This window comes from Cornus florida, unplaced genomic scaffold (genome assembly GCF_030987335.1).
Source record: "Cornus florida cultivar Cherokee Brave unplaced genomic scaffold, ASM3098733v1 CherokeeBrave_3.0.0_Hap2_Chr07, whole genome shotgun sequence".
NCBI classification, from domain to species: Eukaryota; Viridiplantae; Streptophyta; class Magnoliopsida; order Cornales; family Cornaceae; genus Cornus; species Cornus florida.
In genome coordinates, this window is record NW_026775577.1 from 77,402,064 (window position 1) to 77,423,797 (window position 21,734).

Genomic DNA, 21,734 nt, shown 5'->3' on the forward strand with positions numbered 1-21,734 from the left:
GAACCTTACAAGCATTTGGATGAGTTTCTTGAAGTATGTTTCACCGTAAAATATACGGACATGCCGGAAGAGGTCTTAAGGCTTAAACTTTTTCCATTTACCCTTAAAGACAAGGCAAAATATTGGTTTAACAATCTTAGGCCTTTTTCAATAACTTCTTGGGCAGAAATGCAACAAGAGTTCTTGAAGAAATACTATTCGGTTTCTAAGACCAATGCCATGAGAACCTCAATTCGAGAATTTTCACATGGGGATGGAGAAACATTTCATGAGGCATGAGAACGCTTTAATGAATTGCTTAGGAAGTGTCCACATCATGACATGCCTAAATGGCAATTAGTTCAATATTTCTTTGAGAGCTTATCGGACAATTACAAAGGCATGGTTGATGCTTCCATGGGTGGCTCTTACATTGATAGGCATGAGGATGACGTGTGGCGTCTTTATGAGAATATGAGTGAAAATTCTTTGCATCGTACTTTATCTTTAAAGAATGGTAAAAATTCTAGTGGTAGGAAGAGTGTTGGCTTACATCAAGTCGATCACTCCAATGAAATTACCGCCGAGATAAAATCATTATCTCAAAGGTTTAATCAATTTTTTATCAACCAAAACTCGGCGAATCAAGTATCTTCCTTCCCTAACCATTCTCATCATGCATCTAATGAAACATGTATGACTTGTTCAAGTGTTTTACATTCTACTTCCAATTGTCCCCATGGACATGTGCAAAGTGAGAATCATGAACAAGCAAATGCTATTTTTGCTAATCAAGAGCAGAATCCTTATGGAAATCATTACAATCCTAGTTGGAGGAATCACCCAAATTTCTCTTGGAAAAACCAAGGGGAGGGCTCAAACCATCCCCAAGGCGGTTTTCAAGGTAAATACATTCCACCTCCACTATAAGGCCAAGGTTCCCAAGATTTTAGATCATCATATCAATCACAAGGAAACCAATTTTCAAATTCTCATTTTCCTAATCAACCATCATATTCCCAAGGAAATGTTAGAAGTCCCGCTATTAAAGAGAAAGTTTTAACTGCTTTGGGCACTTTGGAGGAAAACACACAATTGTTTCATTCTCACTCTCAATCCATTGCTAAGCTAGAAACCCAAGTAGGGCAAATAGCTAGTACTTTGAATGCAAGAGAGAAAGGAAAAATGCCTTTGAATGCCCCACAAAAGCAACAATGTGTTATGGAGACTCATTCCTTATCGGAAGGTCACACAATAAAGCATGTCAATGCGGTGACTACCTTGAGAAGTGGAAAGATTATGGACAACCAAGTGGGTATGTCCAATAAAGAGAGTGAACCAGTGCAACCATGAGTTGACACCCGTCCCGTTTCATATCATATTCCTCCTTCATTGCATGTGTATGACCATATAAATGAGAATGTGTTGAAAAGTGATTTTGAAAAGAAAGATGTGCAAAATGATTTGAAAACTTCTTGTGTTAAAGAGACTTCAAAGAAAAATTCTGAAAAGGTTTTTGAACCAAAAGCTCCATTTTCGGATGCCTTACAAGGATCCATTTCAAATGACAAGCAAAAGGCCAAAATCAATGAAATCATGGACGTGTTTAGGCAAGTGAAAGTCAATCTTCCACTTTTAGATGCAATCAAGCAAATTCCGGCTTATGCCAAATTCTTGAAAGACTTATGCACCCAAAAGCGGAAGAACAAAAGCCAAGCATCTAGAAAAGTGGTCTTAACTGAGCAAGTGAGCTTAATTTTGTAACATTACACTCTCCCCAAGTTTAAGGACCCCGGGTCACCTACTACTTCATGCATCATTGGTGATCATATCATTAATCGGGCTCTTCTTGACCTAGGAGCTAGTGTTAATCTTCTTCCATAATCGGTATATGTCAAATTAGGCTTAGGAGACTTAAAACCAGCATTGGTAGTTTTACAACTTGCCGACCGATCAATCAAAAAGCATAGGGGTATTACTGAGGGTGTCTTGATTAAAATTGATAAATTCTTCTTTCCCGTCGATTTCGTTGTCATTGATACGGAACTGGTCCCAAATCCTAAGAGCCAAATTCGCGTTATCCTTGGCCGTCCTTTCTTGGCAACCGCAAATGCCAACATCAATTATAGGACAGGGATAATGAAGATCTCATTTAGCCACATGAAGGTAAAGTTGAATATTTTTAATCCAACCCCCAATTCATTTGACAAGCATGAAGAGATTAATGTTGTAGATAAATGTCATGACCTTAAAAGTGAAGGAATTGAGCTTTTGTGTGAGACCAAAATTTTAAAAAGTCCAACTTCAATCTTGAAACCAAAGAAAGTTGTTTCAAAATCTTGTTTTGAAAGGGCGTGGAAGCCCAAAGATTGCATTGACCAAGGATCGAAAACATCTTTTGAGCTTAATCCAACAAGTTCCTTAAAGAACCATTTGTTAGGTGGAGTTCAAAGCACTTATCACCCCATTAAAGAGGGGATGCACTTCATGTAATGACCCGGTCATTTAACTCCCTTTCCTTTTTCCTGAAATTTTACGGATAGATTTTTTCCGTTTAATTCTCTTTTCTGAGATCTGTTTCTCGTAGTTTAGTGTCATATCAAGTGCTTAGAATTGGCTTCTGAGACTCTTTCATGTGGATTGATAACTTCCTTTGAGGACCAAGTCTTTTCCACATTTTTAGTTTTCGGGATACTATTCACTTTTGTCCTTTTCCCTATTCTGTCTTTTCCCCATTTGCTAGTTTTTGGCGTAACCTCACTTTTCATGCTCGGAGTTGGTTTTTGACTTCACGTGTCTTCTTCTTCAATGGTTTTCTCGAAATACGTATCTTTACTTTTGCAAGAAAGTACTCTGGTTGCTCCCAGTGTCTATAGGGGCATGGATGCACAATTCTTTGGAATTATTTTCTTTTCTTGGGGTATTTTTCGTAAATATCTTTTTAAGATATTTTATTTCAGGGGCATCTAAGAAAATATCTTTTGGAAGATATTTTCATTCTGGGACAGTTTCGCAGTTAACCCTTTTTGTAGGGGCCATTGTGCAATTAACGAAAGTTATTACAAAATACCTCATCTGGAGCCTGGATCCTCATACGGGATTCATTTTTACTTTTCATCGACTCATAAATTCACAGAATTTATTTCTGGTCATTTTTCTCCAGTTTCAGAGTTTTTGGACCTAGTTGCCGTCGAACTTGTTTGAGGCATAACTTTCTGCTTGGATCTTGGTTTTTGACGCCGTTTCTTCCATTATTCATATTTTTTCATTTTGAATCTTTTTTGTTCATGGAGTTTTGCTGTTTGAGCGTGTTTGCTCAAAATCCACTTTTCCAAACCCGGCTGGGCCCTTTCGGGGCAGTTTTTTAGGTTTTCTATAAATAGGGGGGTCTTAAGTCAAAAAGTCATACTTGATCATCTTCCTCCCCTCTCTTGGCCGAATTCCTTGGCAGCCGTGGCTGCCATCTTCTCTCTCCTCTTTTGGTCCACTTTTCTTTGGCGAAAAGTCTTCGCCCTTAACGTTTATTGTTTCTCTTGATGCCGCGCACCTTTTACCCTTGTTAGAACTCGTTTTTGACCAGTTTTTGAGTTTGGGTTTGAAGTCAAGTTGTGATTTTCATGGGGCTTCTTGCGGATTCTTGTTCCCAGTGTAGTCCCTGACAAAACCGTTCGGTGTCGTCGGATTTTGAGCAGTTTTGTTCCGGTGGGCTTTTGAGATTTCATCTCAAATCGAGGTAGGGGGTGTTGTAATTTATTTTTCTTGTTGTATAGCATGCTTGTGATGCTTATTCAACTTGTTGGCATGATTAAATATAAAATCTAGAGATTTTATTATTTATTTTTCTTGTATGGGATCTGATTTTCCCGGTTGCTCATGACTTAGTTTAAACATGTAGCATGATATTATATTGCCCCATGATATGCTCATTGTCGTGTATTAAATTTAGAGCATTTAAATAAGTATTAAAGATTTTATTTAATATTTATTTTAGGTGAAAGATTAATTCACATGGTCTTAACTAGCTTGAAATCAATATGTGTTAGTATATCATATTAGGCCCTAGCATGATCTTCAACATAGATTAAATTGAGAGTAATCGGAGATCTTTTAAAATTTAGTATTTATTAATTAATTTGCCCCGAGTGTACTATTCACTCCATTTGATTTCCGACTTGAAATTCTTGATGTGCATGTCATGTAGTTTTATATATATTAAATCTAGAATATTTGATTAGGTTTTGAAACCTTTTAATTATTATTTTTCTAGTATTAAAGCTTAATACTCAAGGTAGCATCTTGCTTAAAACTTACTTGTATCATGGTTTTAAAACAAGTCTTGACATATTGTATAACATACCTTAATTTGAGGTCATTTGGATGACTTTTAAAATCTAGAGATTTTAATTAAATGAATTAATTAAAATCCATTCAATGGTTCCATGAGCTAGATTAAGTTTCTAACCTTGTATTCATGATTTCCTTGGCAAATTCCTTCACGTGTATCAAATCAAGAATAATCGGATAAGTCTTCAAACTTATATTTAATAAATTCCCTTGTATGGAATTTAATTCACATGGTTGCGTCTTATATGTAATGGACTTGTAACTTGACAATGAACTTGGCCTTGACATGATCCTTGAAATGTAGTCCGTTTAATTACCTTGTGAGCATACTACTAACTTTTTGTAGAATTAGTACTTATAGCCCCTAAAGATGGTAATTTATCATAATATGTGATATCGTTGTCTTGAATAGCTCATTTAAATATATCTTGTGTAGGTGTATAGCTTGTTAGAATATTACAATTGCTTACCCTAGGAGCTTGTTACTAAATTGTAACTTATGTAGTACTTGTGGCTTAGGATGGTAATGTGGTTCAATTGTTATAAAATGTTCTTGCTTTGTGAATAAATTGCATAATGGAAACTTGACACGTCATATGCTATCTAGACTTGAACTCTAGGACATGGTTTATGTATATTCAACTTTACTTGTGAACGTAAATTGATTCTTAGACATTATTTGAAATGTATAAGTTTGGTTTAACTTATTGATTTTGCATAAGTTTTAAAATTATTGTTTTTGGAGGCTTGTAAGGATCATGTTCATAGGATGGCTAGGGTCTGGCCCTAGTACGGATTTGTGAGTTTCCTAAGTCATATGAAGTGTGCAGTAGGTAGTACCTTGTGGGTCGTAATTACCCGAAATAACTTATACACGTGCGCACTAGGTAGTACCTTGCGGGCTAGTAACCCGGAATAACTTGATTGGTCTGCAGCCAAGGATCCTAGTATTTCCATTATTTGATTTCGCATTTAATTTCAAGTTGTTAATCATGGATTAATTGTACCTTGAGGATTGATGCTTACTTTGGATATTTAGATCTTATTTAGTATACTTGAAAATGTATACTTGTCTTGTGTATTTAGATCTCATGTACCATACTTGAACTTGTATCTTTGGTTATGTATCTAAACCCTAGTTAGTATACTTACGCCTTATATGTTTGATTTGTGCAATCTGACTTCATTATGTATAATTGTGACGTGTACGCTTGTCTTATGCATAATTCATTTAGCTTAGTATACTTGCACCTGTATACTTAAATTATGAGTTTCTCGTGTTAATTGTATGTTTATATATGCATGCTTGGACAATGCATAACTTGTATAACATAATTTAGGGTACTTGAGCATGTATGCTTGTATGTCATGTATCATTTTTTAATACGGTTTAGTGTACTTGAGCATGTATACTTGTATGTCGTTGTTCATTTCAATTGTATGATTAGCTTAGGATAATCCCTGAGTCTAATCTTTAACATAGACGTTAGGTGGCATGATCCCTTTTGAACTATATCATGTTAGTCCTAAAAATCTCTAAAGAAATCGAGTCGATGCATGCTCATTCCCTACGAATAAACTTGTTAGTTTTGTTTATTCACCCCAAAGTTACTAGGTGTTTTGTAGGTAAAGAAGCCTTGTTGTGGGATACACAACATTCCTAGACATGCTAGAAGTCTTGAAGTATTTTTTATGACATTGAATATGCACATGTTATCATATCATGTTTGCTTTTGTTTATTTTGATGAAAACTTGTACCTATTGTCTAAGCTATGTAAAGTTTACCTAAGTACACTCTTTTCAATGTATTTGACATGTATGACATGAGGCCAAGGGCCACAAACCATAAAGTTCAAGTGTATGTATTTCAACTTCAAATTTTGTTTTGAAATGTAAACTTTTCCAACCTTGAGATTTGACATGTGAAATTTTGTAAACGGAGTGTAATGAGGCCATAGGCCATTGTAACATGTTCAAATATCCATATTACACTTGCCTGTATGTTCACATCATCACACACTTGCATATTATGTGTATTGAACATGCCATGGGAGATTCCAAGTAGACTTCAGCCTTGAGTGCATAACATGAAATTTTTACACTTTCTCGAGTCATTTCGGTCAACCGAAATGGCATTTCGGTTGACCAAAGCTTTTGGTTTTTTATTGAACTTCAAAACATGCATTTCCAGTAGCCATTTTCACTGTTCAGGGCCATTTCGGTCGACCGATGGCTTATTTCGGTCGACCGGTGGTTCATTTCGGTCTACCGAAGCAACCAAGCCTTGAAAACATGATTTCAGCACAAATTTTGTCCATTTTGGTCATCCAATAGGTCATTTCGGTCGACTGAAATAGCTAGATCCCGAGACTAGCCTTTGTTGAGTTTCAGCACTTAACTTCCAACTTCGAATGGCTATAACTTCTTCATTTCTAACCCAAATGGGGTGATTCTTATGCCTAAATTGATGAGCTTGAAGTCAGATTTCCAATGACACCAACCATGCATTAAAAATCCAACTGTGGTGAGAGTTATTCTGATTTTAGTGAGAGGGTCTTAGTTTTTACTTAAACCGGGAAGGGGCATTTCGTGGGATTCTTGTCAAAGTTCTTAGAACCTCTTGGAATGTTGTGAAATGATTGGATTAGGTTGTGTGGACCTCATTTGACTTGTTTAGAGTCAAATCTCACTTCTTAATTGTAAATTGACCACTTTGCCCTTGATTGAAGGGTTTTGCTCGTTTCTCTTCATCTTGTTGTTTCTCCTTCGTTCGGACTCCGAATCATGCGATTCTTGAGTCCATATTGATTAGTTTTTCATTGCCTTTCTAGTGGTATGCTTGGTGACACCTGAAATCATACTTTCAGAAATGACTAACTTGTCCCTGGGGGCTTAATTGTCATTCTTCCGGTCCTTTACTTCAGCACCTTGTTTCTTTGAGTTCCGTGACCTCATGGAGGGTCATCTTAGGGTCTGAGAGGTGTGTTGTGCCTTGGGAGACCCTTGTTTTGCCTCTTGTTTCTGCATCTGGATCCGTTATCAGGTCGATCTTCAGTTCATCACTGTAATACCGGGTTGAATCCAAACCCGGGTCGTTACACTACAAGATGTTTGATCTGGGCTAAAAGAGCCCAACGTCTTGCTAGAGACGTTAAAGACTAGCATGACATTTCGTAGGGTATCAAAACCCTATTCCTCCCTCATTTCTATCTTTAATTTCATTTCTTGTAAAGTTTACATACTTGCTTTTGGTTCATATGCATTGCTAGGAACTGAGATTAGGATTGCATGCAGTTTTATGTTGAAATTGAGCATTTTGCATAAGTTCAATCGATCTCAAAGGAGAGTTCGATTGATTGAACTTCTACCTGCATCCAACACTTAGAAAAAATTTCAACCTGCATCCAAATCACCTCTCTGTCCCATCATTCGAACTTATTCTCAGATCGATCATAAATCCTTAGATCGATCCAAACTTCAAGTTCGATCGATCTTGAGTTCCAAAACTTAGACAAATTTCTAAACCCAAAAGCCTGCATATTTTTGCTCTTTGTCAGATCGATCGAACATTTTATTCAAATCGATCTTTGTTCTTCATTTCCCTATCTTTGACTTTGTTTGACTTTTTAATTTTCAAAAATTCAAAAATATATTTATTTTATTTTATTTTCCAAAAATACCAAAAAGATTTTCTTTTATTTTTTTTCATTTACTTAATTTTTCAAATTAAAAAAAAAAAAAGAGATTTTACTTTATTTATTTCAAAAATCCAAAAAGATTTTATTTTCTTTTATTTTATTTTTATTTTTCAAAAATCCAAAAATATTTTCTGTTTTCAATTTTTAATTTTTAATTTTAGTTTTTAATTTTCCAAAAATTCCAAAAATACTTTGAAGAGAGATCATCACAGTTCAATGGATCGGAAATCTCAGTTTGATCGATCGAATTGGACTGGAATAGTTTTTAAAAATAGAACCCGAGGGTCTCAAGATCGATTCATTAGATCAATCTCACCCTCTCATTCTCAAAACCTTGTCCCTCATTTTCATCGCTGCTGCATCCATCCATCTTCACCATCTCCGGCGAATCTCCAGCGATATCCAAGTGTCGATCTCTCTCTCCTCTCGGATTTCATACCCCTTCGCATTTCACTCCTTTCTTTCAATTTGGGTAAGAACCGAGATCTCCACTTTGTGATTTAAGCTTCTATTTTATGTATTCGTGCTTTACATGCTGGATCTAAGATGTTTTAATGATGAAATCCGCCATTGATGAAACTTAAAGCACTGTGTTTATATGCTTATATATGTGTATATATGTTGTGTATATATTTGTGTTTTGATTCGATTTATGGGAGTATGGGCTGAATCAAGTGAATAGGATTGTTGATTTATTGTCTTGATGGGCCCATGACAGAGTTCGTGAAGGCCCCATGTCATCCACGTCACAGATCTGTGACTGTCCACGTTCTTCACAGAGTTCGATCGATCCAACATATTTCTCAGATCGATCTAGTGAGATCGATTGAACTTAGTTTCTCAATTTTCTCAAATCGATCGAGTGAGATCGATCTCACAATTTTTGTGATCGATCGAACTTCACAGATTTCATACACACATTCCATGCATCTTATCTTGTGTCCATACTATCTCATTCATGCCCAATGCCTGTGATTTTCCACATTGGATGCATTTTATACTTATACTACTTAGCATGTTCATATCATATCACTTTTGTAGATTCATGTCATATATGTTTTGTCTATCTTATTTGACATGCATGTTTCTATTTTTTGCTTTAAATTCTTTATTCTGGCACTGACTCCCCTTGTAAGTTTTAAATTGTTTTCAGGCCATGATTAAGTGCAAGACCGTAGCTCGCAGACACTATCACCGCCAGGGCAAACACAATTTTGATGACAAGGCCGGTCCTTCTCATACACAGGACCCTGCACAGGAAGAGCCATTAGAGCCTACTCTACCTCAGTCACCTTCTCAGGCCCAGGCTGAGTTTACACTATCTCCATCTCCTCCACCATAGCCAGCTCAACCAGCCTAGGAGTTAGATCAACCATTGTGCAAATACTCACGCCTTCCAGTGGCGCATGAGTCAGTTTTCGACACAGATTTCTTCTCCAGATCAGTGCTGACCCGATCTGCTTATGATAACATTATCCGGAAGGGCCTTGTAGCTATTCTTGGGCCAGTTACTAGCCTTGTGTATCCGAGGCTCGTACGGGTGTTCTTCCAGAACCTCCGGCCATCCCTGCGTACCACGGTAGAGATGATTACCACCATTGATGGCCACCAGATCTTTATTACTCTGGACACACTATCCCGATTATACCATTGTCCATATCGATGCCCTCCAAAGCTTCAGGAGATATATCCGAGGCTATACAAGCCTGCTTATGCCGACATGGCAGTTCTTCTTACAGGTCATTATGCCGATGGCGAGACCTTCGCCACCCGCACCTATTTGTCAGATGACTTATGGTTCTTTGACTCAGTCTTATTCCGCAACGTCTTTATGGCCGGCTATAAGATTCAGTGAAAAGGCAACTACTTGACAGCCCTATACACTTTCTATATAGGGTATTGGCTGTCTATTCGCGCGCTCATCTAGAGCGTGATGAGGAAGGAGAGGCCTAAAAGGGCTAACTCTCTCCCATTTGGCTACCTTATCACCCAGATCCTACTAGACCAATGCTATCCTTTCCATCCTCGAGAGCACCCTGAGAGAGGATCCTGTCACTTCCTGAAGAAGGACTGGGATAAGAGTTATAATGCCATTATCAAGAGATTACAGGAGGACGCAGCAGAGGTGGCAGAGGAGTTAGAGGCTGAGGAGGCAGCATCAGCAGACCCGGTAGCGGATGATGCACCAGTTGATCCGGTTGCCGAGCACATGGACATTGATTTAGAGTGACCTACAGATGATACAAAGCAACACTCTCCAACTGGGTCGCCAGTACACGAGGAGAAGTAGACTCAGGATTCTCATTCTTCAGATTCTTATGTACCTGAGGCTCCCAGTCAGACCCCCGGCTTTGGAGAGTGCCTTCAGGCTCTTAAGGATGCAGTGGTTGCTATGCGAGCTGATATTACCACCCTCAGAGCTGATACTGTTGCCCACAGAGCTGATTTTGCTGCACTCCGCACGGATATCACAACTATGTTTCGAGATTTATCTAGGGATGTCTACGGAGCACGCCCTGCCCATCCTGCCTCATCCACCTGAGATTCCCAGTTTCTTCTATCTTTTCATACTACATCTCTGTCATTCATACTTCATTTTTGTCACTATATATTATTTTTACAGCCGGGTTTGTCGGCTTTGACATTTTTATGTCCCTGTACTATATTTTCTTTATATATGTTTTCTTTATGAATGTTATTTTTTTTATATTCTCATATCTGTCTGTTTGACTCCATCAGGTGCATCCCAGTGACTTCAGTAAGAGAGCGTGCTACCCAAAATTTTCAGGACCACCCTTATACCTCTCTCACTACTTTATTTGATTTTTCCACTTGCATGTCCACTGTGCACTAATTATCCCTTTTGTTATCTGATGAGTTTATCCAAGTGCCATCTTTTCAGGACCACAGTTCATCCCAAGTTTAGGGGGGCCATGCCACCCACTTTGGATACTTCTGTCCCGATCCTTCTTGCTACTTGCACTGGTATACTCTTTCCCTTTGTTCTCTTTACACATTGAGGACACTGTGCCATTTAAGTTTGGGGGTAATGGTGCTTTGCAGTGTTTGTTTTTAAATTCAAAATTTTGAACATGTCTTGCGTATTTGAGAGATTTTCCATGATTGGTCCATATCTAGCGATGATTTTGATCTTTTGAGGACTATATTGCTTAAAATTTAAAAATTACTTGACTTGAGAGTTCAATACTCCTTGTATGCCTTGTGGATGCCATTTAGGAGTAAATTTTTTGAAAAATTGATATCATGCTTGCACTTGTGGTCCACATCATCTTGATTTTGTGATTATTTTGAGATTCATTCTAGGATTCTACACTAGCACAGGCGCACACTAGCATTTATTTGTGGGGTACATGCTTTGTTGATTATTCAATTAGTTATATCCCAATTAAGCTAATAGTGCATTGAAAGCTTTCATTCTTGATAAAGGTGGATAACAACCTCTTTTCACTAAGTAGCCAGGATTCTAGCCTCATCAAGCACTAAATTTCTCGCGCCAAAAAGTGGAGGGCCCAAACTCTAGGTTAATAATTGAACTTGCTTACAAAAAAAAAAAAAAAAAAAAAAAAAAAAAAAAAAACGAAGTTGCAAAAGCAATAAAAAAGTGAGGACTTCTCCCAAAAGGTGAGAAGTGGGAAATGATTAGATAGAGGTTATTTTGATTTGTAGCCTAATTGATTTGAGCTTGTAAGTCCGTAGGGGTGTTTGAACGCCTAATGCCCTAAAGCCGTCTGGTTTGGGAGTCATTGACCTAATGCTCGACCTCATGAATCACTAGAAAGCTTAATAGATTAACACATTGCACCATGCTTCCATCTTTGATCCTAAAATAAAAATTAAAAAAAAAACGAATGAAAAGAATAAGCGCACCTAGAACAATGAAGCTTTAATAAAATGTCCACTTTTTGTCTTGATGATCGGTACTAGATTTGTGTGCTAGTTTAAGGGTAAGGATGTGATCATTTCTTTAGTTGGCTAAGATAGCAACATATTTGATGCCGGTCCACTTAAAAGGATTCTAGAGTTGTTTTGATTTACATGATCATTTTCTTAATGTGTGGAGGACCATATTTGTTTGCTTGATGTTAAAATTTTGGGAAATTGCTTGGAAATGTTTGAAAAATTACATACTTGAGATAGTTTTTTCTCAATGCTTGTTTGCAATATTGGTGCCTCTTTAGAAAAAAAAATGAACTTAATGTTTGTGGGTATCATTTCTGTAAACCCTTACGAGACTTCACTCGTCCACTAGGGGTAACCTAGGGGTTTAAAAGGCTTGTTGCATATGCTAAGTGCAATCGTGTTCCCTACGAAAGTGGCATTGTCCATTTATTGCTTTCTAGTTCATAGTTGTATAGTTGTTAATTTCATTCTTTTACTTTCTAGTTCATTGCTAGGGACTAGCAATATTTAAGTTTGGGGGTGTGATGAGCGCTGAAAAGTACGTATTTAAACCCCTTAAGCTTAGGTATTATAGAACCTTTATCTACTTTATTTTACCGTTTTGTATTGATTTCGTGTTATTTCCATTTTCAGGTACTTATCGCCAAAATAAGCTAACTCGGCCAAATAAGAGCATAATTGAAGCAATTCTGGGATTAATCAAAGAAAGGAGCAAAGTAGAGCAAAAGGAAGCAAATGGTGGAATTTCGGCAACTTCAATCGATCTCAAGAAAAGTTCGTTCGATCCAACTTTCATTGATCTCAGCACTTCAAGATAGATTTGAGCCATGTTTGTCTCTGTTCAAAGATCTCAAAAGTTCAATCGATCCAACTTCCTTCTTCAATCACATTCTTGTCCTTATCCAAATGATTGATCTTATCCAGTTGTACCACCCTACCAACCACTTTTGTCCTTTTCCCAAAAATATCTTCAAAATATCTCAGATTTGTTTTTATCAAAAAAGGCGCCACCATTGAGGATTGATCCAACCTCAGTTCGATAGATCTCAGTAAGTTCGATCGATTCAAGTCCAAGGTTCGATTGATCGAACTTCTTCCAGTGTAAAAAAGTTAAATTTCCAGGTCATTGAAAGTTGTCCTTATCCAATCACTGGGGAATATTTGATGCACGACCCCAGCTCATTTTGTGTGTCACTTGACCTACCTATATAAAGAATATGATACACTTTTTGAGGAGGATTGGAATCATATCATACTTAAAGAACTCTTAGGGAGGAAGCAAAGAAGAAGAGGAAGCTAGAGACACCATTGGAGACTCTTCATCAACCAAGGAGCAACTTTCTTCCATAGAGCTTGCCCTTGAGGGTTAGAGGACATCATCCAAAAGTGGCTAGACATCCTCTTGCAGCTAGAGTTAGCCCTAAGCATGCTTTCTACTTCTTGATTTATGTATTTTTGAGGGGTTTGTATTGTAATTCATGCCTTGACACTTTTATATATAGAGATCTTGTTTATTCAATGATTTATGTGATTCAATACTTCCAATTAATCATTTTATTTTATCCATAAGTCTATGTATGCTAGAATAGATGTTCATGTGTTTGTCTCTATTTCTTGTGTTATTGAAGCATGTTTATGTGTGTTGATGCTATAGATCTAGAGATTGTCAAGACTTAGTGCTTAATGTAATATTCTTGTGGTTTATTTGATGGTTCATACTCATTGCCTGATGGATTGTGCCTCTCCCATAGTTTAATTAGTTTAATTTCATGCCATTAGCTTAGTTGTAGTGTAGTTGTTAAATAGGAGGATAATCCATGCTTGTTGTTAATGTTCCATACTTATGAAAAGCAAGTAACATATATCTCTAACCTTGTGATGTGTTTGGATTGTGAGCTTAAAGAAAGGATTAATGGCTTAATTTGATATGTTGTGCTATCCACCATGTTGTTTAGACAATATATGCTTAATTTGTCATCCATACTTGTTGAATCAACCACACACACACAATTTATTACAATACATGTTCTTCCCCTTATTAATCATTCATTAAAGGTGTAGAAAAGCTATGCTTAGTGGTGATCTCTAAACCCCAAGATCTCTCTCTATCTTTTATTCTCTCTATTGCATTATTACTTACTTTAGTTTAATTTACATCTAATGTAATTCAACCAACCAACCACTATTTTGATCACTCGACCTACTAACCCTAATTTTGATTCCTCAAGCTAGTACGACAACTCAATCCCTTGGGACGATCCCTTCTCACTCATACTATATAGTATAGGTGTTAAGTGGTTTATAAATTTAAATTATGGTGCCCACTTGACACTAATTTCCAAATTCAAAGTTTTATGCATTGTTTTGTGCAACCTCCGAGAAAGACACCACAAATCATAATGCATAATGTACTTACAACATTAAAAACATGCGATGATTCTTTAAAAATTATAATGCACAAATGTACTTAACAACATTAAATCACCAATAACCAAAACCACAAGTCATAATTAAACATGATTGTCAACTTGGAATTAAATGCGAAATCAAATAGTGGAAAACTTAGACATCACGTCTCGGAATGAACTAAGAATAAAACGGTTATTCCGGGCATTAACCCGCTGGGAAGACCACCCTAGTGCGCATTATCTCAATTGGGGAAAACTCATATCTTCCACACTAGAGCCAAACTCTAGCCATATCACTTGCAATAATGTCCCAAGACTCCAAAATAAACCAAATAAGTTCACAACTTATACATAATTTATATAATGCACGAAATCACCTTCCATAAACAAGTAGGTTGAAACCACACAATCCATGCCTTAGAGTTTCTATTCTAAAACGGCATGTATAATGTCAATTACAAAGTGTGCAATTCATTACACAAGTCAATCATATATTCAATATTGGAAACAAGTTCTCATGAATATAAATTGTTAGACCAAGAAGGGGGGGTGAATTGGTCAAATTAAGCTTTCTAGATAAACAATCCAAGAAAATCAAACACAATGATGCACATAACACAAGATATACAAAGAAACCCTCTAAATAGGGAAAAACCTTGGTTCTTGTCCTCAGCCAATAAAAGCATCCACTAGTTGTATGTATCTTGTTACACACTCAACTGTTTCACTCTCTACACACACACCTGTACAAAAGTAGACACTAGTTTTCACAACTAATACACACACACTAGCTCATCAATGTGCACACATGCACTCCCCCTATCCTAAGCAACCTAGCTTGGACTTTAAAGCTCATAATACCTTAAACAACAATGGGGTGAGGTATCAAATCCTCACTACCATACACACTAAGGTGTCCACACGCCAATTACAATATACTTCAACTATGCCACAAGATAAGATAGAATTCTCAGCTCAAAGAATAAAACACAGAAAATCTTAGCTTCAATTCTCTACACCAATAGCGATACAACTTTCAAACCACAATGCAACTTCACTTGATGCTTAAAATAGATTCCCACAGCCTGGTCTTAGCCAAAGAAACTTGCTTGTATAAATTACACAATTAGATAAGCAAGGTAGAACAATGATAGCTCACAAAAGACTTAAACCCTAAAACTAAGGGTAGAAATGTCGCTTTATAATTCAGCTTTAATTCAGACCTGTAATGCACTTCCACTACTATATATCACCAATGTACACTTGCTCAATAGAAAAGACCAAGTTGAATAGCAAGGTAACACAATGTAACCACACAAAAAGTTTCACCTTGATAAACCTTAGCTTATAAGCTTTCAAGGGTAATCCTGTAACGTAGCCTCAAGGACAGTCCAACCTTCACTCCCCTAGTCTTCAATAGATTAATTACACTTGCTCAGTTGATAAGAGCAACACAGATTGCAAGGTAAAGCATTATACAAACTGGATACACTCAAAACCCCAAATAAACCCTAGCTTGGTAGCTTAGCAAAGCAATTCTGCAATGTAGCTTCAGTTTAAGCCCACACTCCACTTTCATAGGCTTTATTAGACAAAATATGCTTGCTTAAGAATAAAACACAATGAATCAAGCAAGATATAACAATTTCAGATGCACATCAGTCTTAAGAACTATCACAGTCAAGGTTTCAGCCACACAAAGGTTAATCTATAATTTCTCTGGAATCTTAAGCACAAGAGACTTCCCACAGACATAATATAGCTACCTAATCTTGCTTAGATAAATGTTCACAATGAAGCAACAAGATATCAGCCAACACAGCTCACAGCAGCAACTTTGAAGATAAAAACCCTTGTATTCAGTTTTGATAAACATAGCCTCTAGAAACTCCAAATGCACAACAACCAAGGGATCCCACAGCTTGAAAATTATATTTTAAACTTGGTCAATAGCTGGAACAAACTCAATCAGTAGGAACACAACAATGCAGCACAAACAACAACAAAATAAAGACACACAGCAGGTGTATTTGCTGCTATTGTACTTTTCTATTTTAATGGCACTTTGGTAATTCCGTGGCTAGTCCTTCTTGAATCTAGCTTCCACAGCTTACAATCATCATATAACACATGCTACAATTACCACAACTCAGTTTGTAACAAGTTAAAAAAAAAAACCACAACCCAAACCAAGCTTCACAATTATTTTCTGCAACAGTGATGTTCTTAGGGACATAATTGTAATTTTGCTGTGGTACATATCAGTTCTCGATTCTCCCATTCATATAATATCAAACTAGATATGCTTAGATGAAAATTACATCAACTACACTCAGGTACGACAGTCACAGCACTCACAGCAGGCCTTTAAATCTAAACAAAACCTGATTTGCTAAGTCTATTAGGCCTGAAACTGTAAAGTTTATTTTTCTGATATGTAGCTTAGATTTTACACTTTTGTATCATCATTATAAGCATGATCAAGCAACAATAATGCATGTAACATAAAGATGTATCACTTTTAAGTTCACATACAGCTGCAATGCACCAGAAATTAAATATAAAGCAGGTTTGAGATCTGAGACTTGATACCAGCTCTAGAGTTGTTGTTTTTATACTTCCTACAGATGTAAATCACCAACTTATACTTGCTCAACCCTTGTTTTAGCTCCAGAAAAGACCACAGCCAAATTTCAGCTTCACAGCCTCTAGATTTACATCAGAAAAATCAATATACTCTCAGCCCTCTTTGATTATATGTGAGACCCTGATTTTATACTGAATTTAGTATTGAATTTCAGCTTAAATGATCATTTAAAATCTCTGTGAACCTCTCTTATTCTTTGGTCTCAAGTCCTCTTTAGCACAACCTCTCAAATGTAGCTCAAAAGGGCTTATCTCTGTGCTTACTTTCTGCAGCTCTCTATAATAGCATATTTATACAAACATTATGTTGCCCTAGTATGGATAAGTATATTCCCTCATTAGCCAACCATAGATAGGGAAAAATGCTGACATTAAATATCAGAGTGGATCAATATGCCCCTTATACAGCCCTGACTTTACACAGCAAAACACCTTTTTCTGCAGCTTACTTTAGTCATTGTACAATGCTGATACATAGAGCTGAGAATACACATTTCTGTCAATTTCTTCTCCTTCTAGGACCATAGTGCATGTGGCACGCTATAGAGAATCCTTCATAGCACCCTAAAATTCCAGAATTGCCCTCACAATGGACTTGTAATAGCTGCGCACTTATCTATGTGTGTAAGTATTTGAATATAAACTCTGTAATGAATTTCAGCATATGGAAGGAGAAAAACACATACACACATAAAAGTATAATGACTGAAATACCCCTATGACTAAAATACCCATGTGATACCAATATAGAGAGAATAGCCATGAACACTTTTGACTTCCATTTGACATAAAAAGCCCAAACCTCAACCAACAATCTCCCCCTTTTGCCTTTAATGTCAAAACCCCAAGAATTCTCCCCCTTTTTGACATTGAAGTCAAAAGGGTTAAGGGCAAAATAAAGAGTAGATAAAGACTGTAGACTTGATATTCAACATGAAATTCTGAGGGAAGTTTCAAACCAGGTCATCTCCAAATAACACATACTTCATGTGAGAATAACAGCAGAGTGAGATACATTGATTTCCATTAGATTTTGAGTTGAACAAGACTTCCATAGATATGATTCAGCAAACCTTATTAGCTTGGATCACCAATAATCAATTCACAGCAGTGGAAATTCAGAATTCTGTTTGAATTAGTTCTCAACATAGATTCTGCAGACATATTACTCTTTAAAGGGTAATTATGAGAATTCTTAACGGCATTATCACATAGCTTTGATCTATTATTCCAATATCAGCTGAATACTCATTCTCAAAAGAGAATAAGACATAAAGAAGTATGAATAAAGAAGTTAAATACCCAGCAAGAGCAAAGTTTTGTAGCAAGCACTAGATAATTTTTGTTCAATGAACCAAAACTAAATTTAATGAAATTTCTGAACATTGGTTAACTGTAACAGCCTTTAGTCTGTAAAGTAATCATGCTCAAATGAAGATAAGCAATTAAGGAACATGAATGAGCTAAGTCAAGATGAGATTTTCAGTTCAAACTGATTTTCACAAGAAATCTGCAGAATAACTGTTCATAGGGACAATCATGGATATTCAAAGAAGTACCAACCATAGTTCAACTCCATTACAAATAAATCAACTGTATAATAATATTCAAGTGAAAATCTCAGTAGTAGCATCATTGAGGAACCATTTTCTCTTTAAATAACAGGCCCTAAACATTTGAGAACCCTAATTGGTGAGGGTTACAAATTCTGAGAAAACCAAGGTCAATTTTCAGGCAAAGATTCAGTTTATTTAGACATAACTCATTCAATCACACATGTTTATATGATGAATACACATTGACCAACATGTTTCAAGCATGATAACACCATATCCAACTTCAACTACAGAAAGTATGAACGACATAAGTATAGAGATACCAAAATTCACAGCACTGAGAATGTGAGATAGCACCTGTTTTCAGCAGTTGTAGGATATCAAAATAGACATGTTTCAGCCTGTGAGCAGTGAGAAGTTTTGTCTCTAAGAGGATGAGGTCTTAGGCCTTCAATAAGAGAACAAGTTGAGATATCAAGAGAACATATCACTCACAAATGTTGAGCAGCAACAATTGAATGAATAGAAAGTTGAGAATCTGAGAAGAGACCAGAGATTACAGGACCAAAATTATTAACGTCACAGGACTTGAGAATGTGGTTCAATATTTCAGCCCTTTCTTTATCAAAACAGTGAGCCAATTTGTCTCTGAGAGGTGGAGGCTTTGAAGAACATGTAAGATAACAGTTAGAGAATGAAGGAGAACTTTTCATTCTTAAATCTTCTTTTAGAGCAGCTTCCCAAGCATAATCAATCTTATCTTCAATGAGAATCCTTGTTTCAATAGTGGTTATGATTCTTAAGTGAACATCTTCAAGGCTTGCATCTCTTAAGTGGGTTTTGAAATAAGGTTTCAGCATCAGGAGCTTCAAGAAGTGTTTCTTGTCTTTGAAATCAAGAACCCAGTGCTTTTCAAATCTGTTATTAACAAGGCTAGAGGGAACTCTAGGATGAATATAAGGAATGATAGAGAAGAGAGATCTGTTAAACCTTAAAAGAGACTGTGAAATATTGACAACACTATGAGTTTGCTTGAAAGATCTTTTGAGAGTGACATTCTTCCAACCATCTTGAACCTTTAATGATTTCCTTTCTGAGATAGGAGAGGTTGAGCATTTTAAGTATACATCCCTGTACCTACTATGCCTTCTCAAAGAATCTATTGGCTTGAATGAATAGACTGTAATCTGTGTAGTGCAATTAACTTCATCTTCATAAATCTTTTCAACCTCTCTATTCTTTGACAAAAACTTATTTGCTGAGAACAATAAATGAAAAAGAAGATAGGATGGAGAGGTTAGTTTTGAAAGATTCAAAATAGGACCCTTAGTCAACCGTTGTAAACTGATTTGTAGAAACATTTCCTTCTCCATTATCTGTTTGAGAAGCATTAGAATCTTTATTGTGATCATAGAAAGACCCAAGAGTGTCCCACACATCCTTGGATGACTTGCAATCCTCGACCTTGGTAAGATCCTGGAGACTAAGACCCTTGAGGAATGTTTTTCTACCATATGCATCATTTGATATCGCTTCTTTATTTGGTACAGTCATCCCCTTGGTGGTTGTGTACCACACATCATATGATTTTGACATAAGATAGGCTTCCATCTTAATCTTCTAGTCATCATAGCAAGTGCCATCAAACCATGGAGCATCATCAACACATAGACCTTCCATCTTGTTCCAAGAACTTTTCTGCAGGCTTGTTAATGCCTTGGTTATACAGACCAAGGATCTGATATCAATTGTTAGACCAATAGGTGGGGTGAATTGGTCAAATTAAAATTTTCAAGATAAATAATCCAAGCAAATCAAACACAATGATGCACATAACATAAGATATACAAGGAAATCCTCTCAATAGGGAAAAACCTTGGTTCTTGTCCTCATCCAATAAAAACATCCACTAGTTGTATGTATCTTGTTACACACTCAGCTGTCTCACTCTCTGCACACACACTTGTACCAAAGTAGACACTAGTTTTCACAACCAATACACACATACTAGCATATCAATGTGCACACATGCACTCCCCCTGTCCTCACTACCATACACACCAAGGTGTCCACACGCCAATTACAAAATACATCAACTAAGCCATAAGATAAGATAGAAGTCTCAGCTCAAAGAATATAACACAGAAAATCTTAGCTTTAATTCTCTGCACCAAAAGGGATACAACTTTCAAACCATAATGCAGCTTCACTTGATGCTCAAAATAGATACCCACAGCCTTGTCTTAGCCAAAGAAACTTGCTTGCATGAATTACACAATTAGATAAGCAAGTTAGAACAATGATAGCTCACAAAAGACTTAAACCCTAAAACCAAGGGTAGAAATGTCACTTTATAATTCAGCTTCAATTTAGACCTGTAATGCACTTCCACTGCTATATATCACCAATGTACACTTGCTCAATAGAAAAGACCAAGTTGAATAGCAAGGTAACACAATGTAACCACACAAAAAGTTTCACCTTGATAAACCTTAGCTTATAAGCTTTCAAGGGCAATCTTATAATGTAGCCTTAAGGACAGTCCAACCTTCACTCCCCTAGTCTTTAGTAGATTAATTACACTTGCTCAGTTGATAGGAGCAACACAGATAGCAAGGTAAAGCATTATACAAACTAGATACACTCAAAACCCCAAATAAACCCTAGCTTGGTAGCTTGGCAAAGCAATTCTGCAATATGGCTTCAGTTTGAGCCCATACTCCACTTTCACAGCCTTTATTAGACAGAATATGCTTACTTAATAATTAAACACAATGAATCAATCAAGATATAATAATTTCAGATGCACATCAGTCTTAACAACTATCACAGTCAAGGTTTCCGCCACACAAAGGTTAATCTATAATTTCTCTGGAATCTTAAGCACAAGAGACTTCCCACAAATATAATATAGCTACCCAATCTTTCTTAGATGAATGTTCATAATGAAGCAGCAAGATATCAGCCAACACAGCTCACAACAACAGCATTGAAGATAAAAACCCTTATATTCAATTTTGACAAACATAGCCACTAGAAACTCCAAATACACAACAACCAAGGGATCCCACACTTGAAAATTATATTTTAAACTTGATCAATAGCTGGAACAAACTCAATTAGTAGGAACACAACAATGCAGCACAAACAGCAGCAAAATAAAGACACACAGCAGGTGTAT

The 21,734-nt window shown here is 36.6% G+C and overlaps 1 pseudogene; it reads right to left on the reverse strand.

The window, feature by feature from the left end:
- Positions 1-224: 224 nt before the first annotated feature.
- LOC132267955 (small nucleolar RNA R71) lies at positions 225-323 on the reverse strand (annotated as a pseudogene).
- Positions 324-21,734: the final 21,411 nt, after the last annotated feature.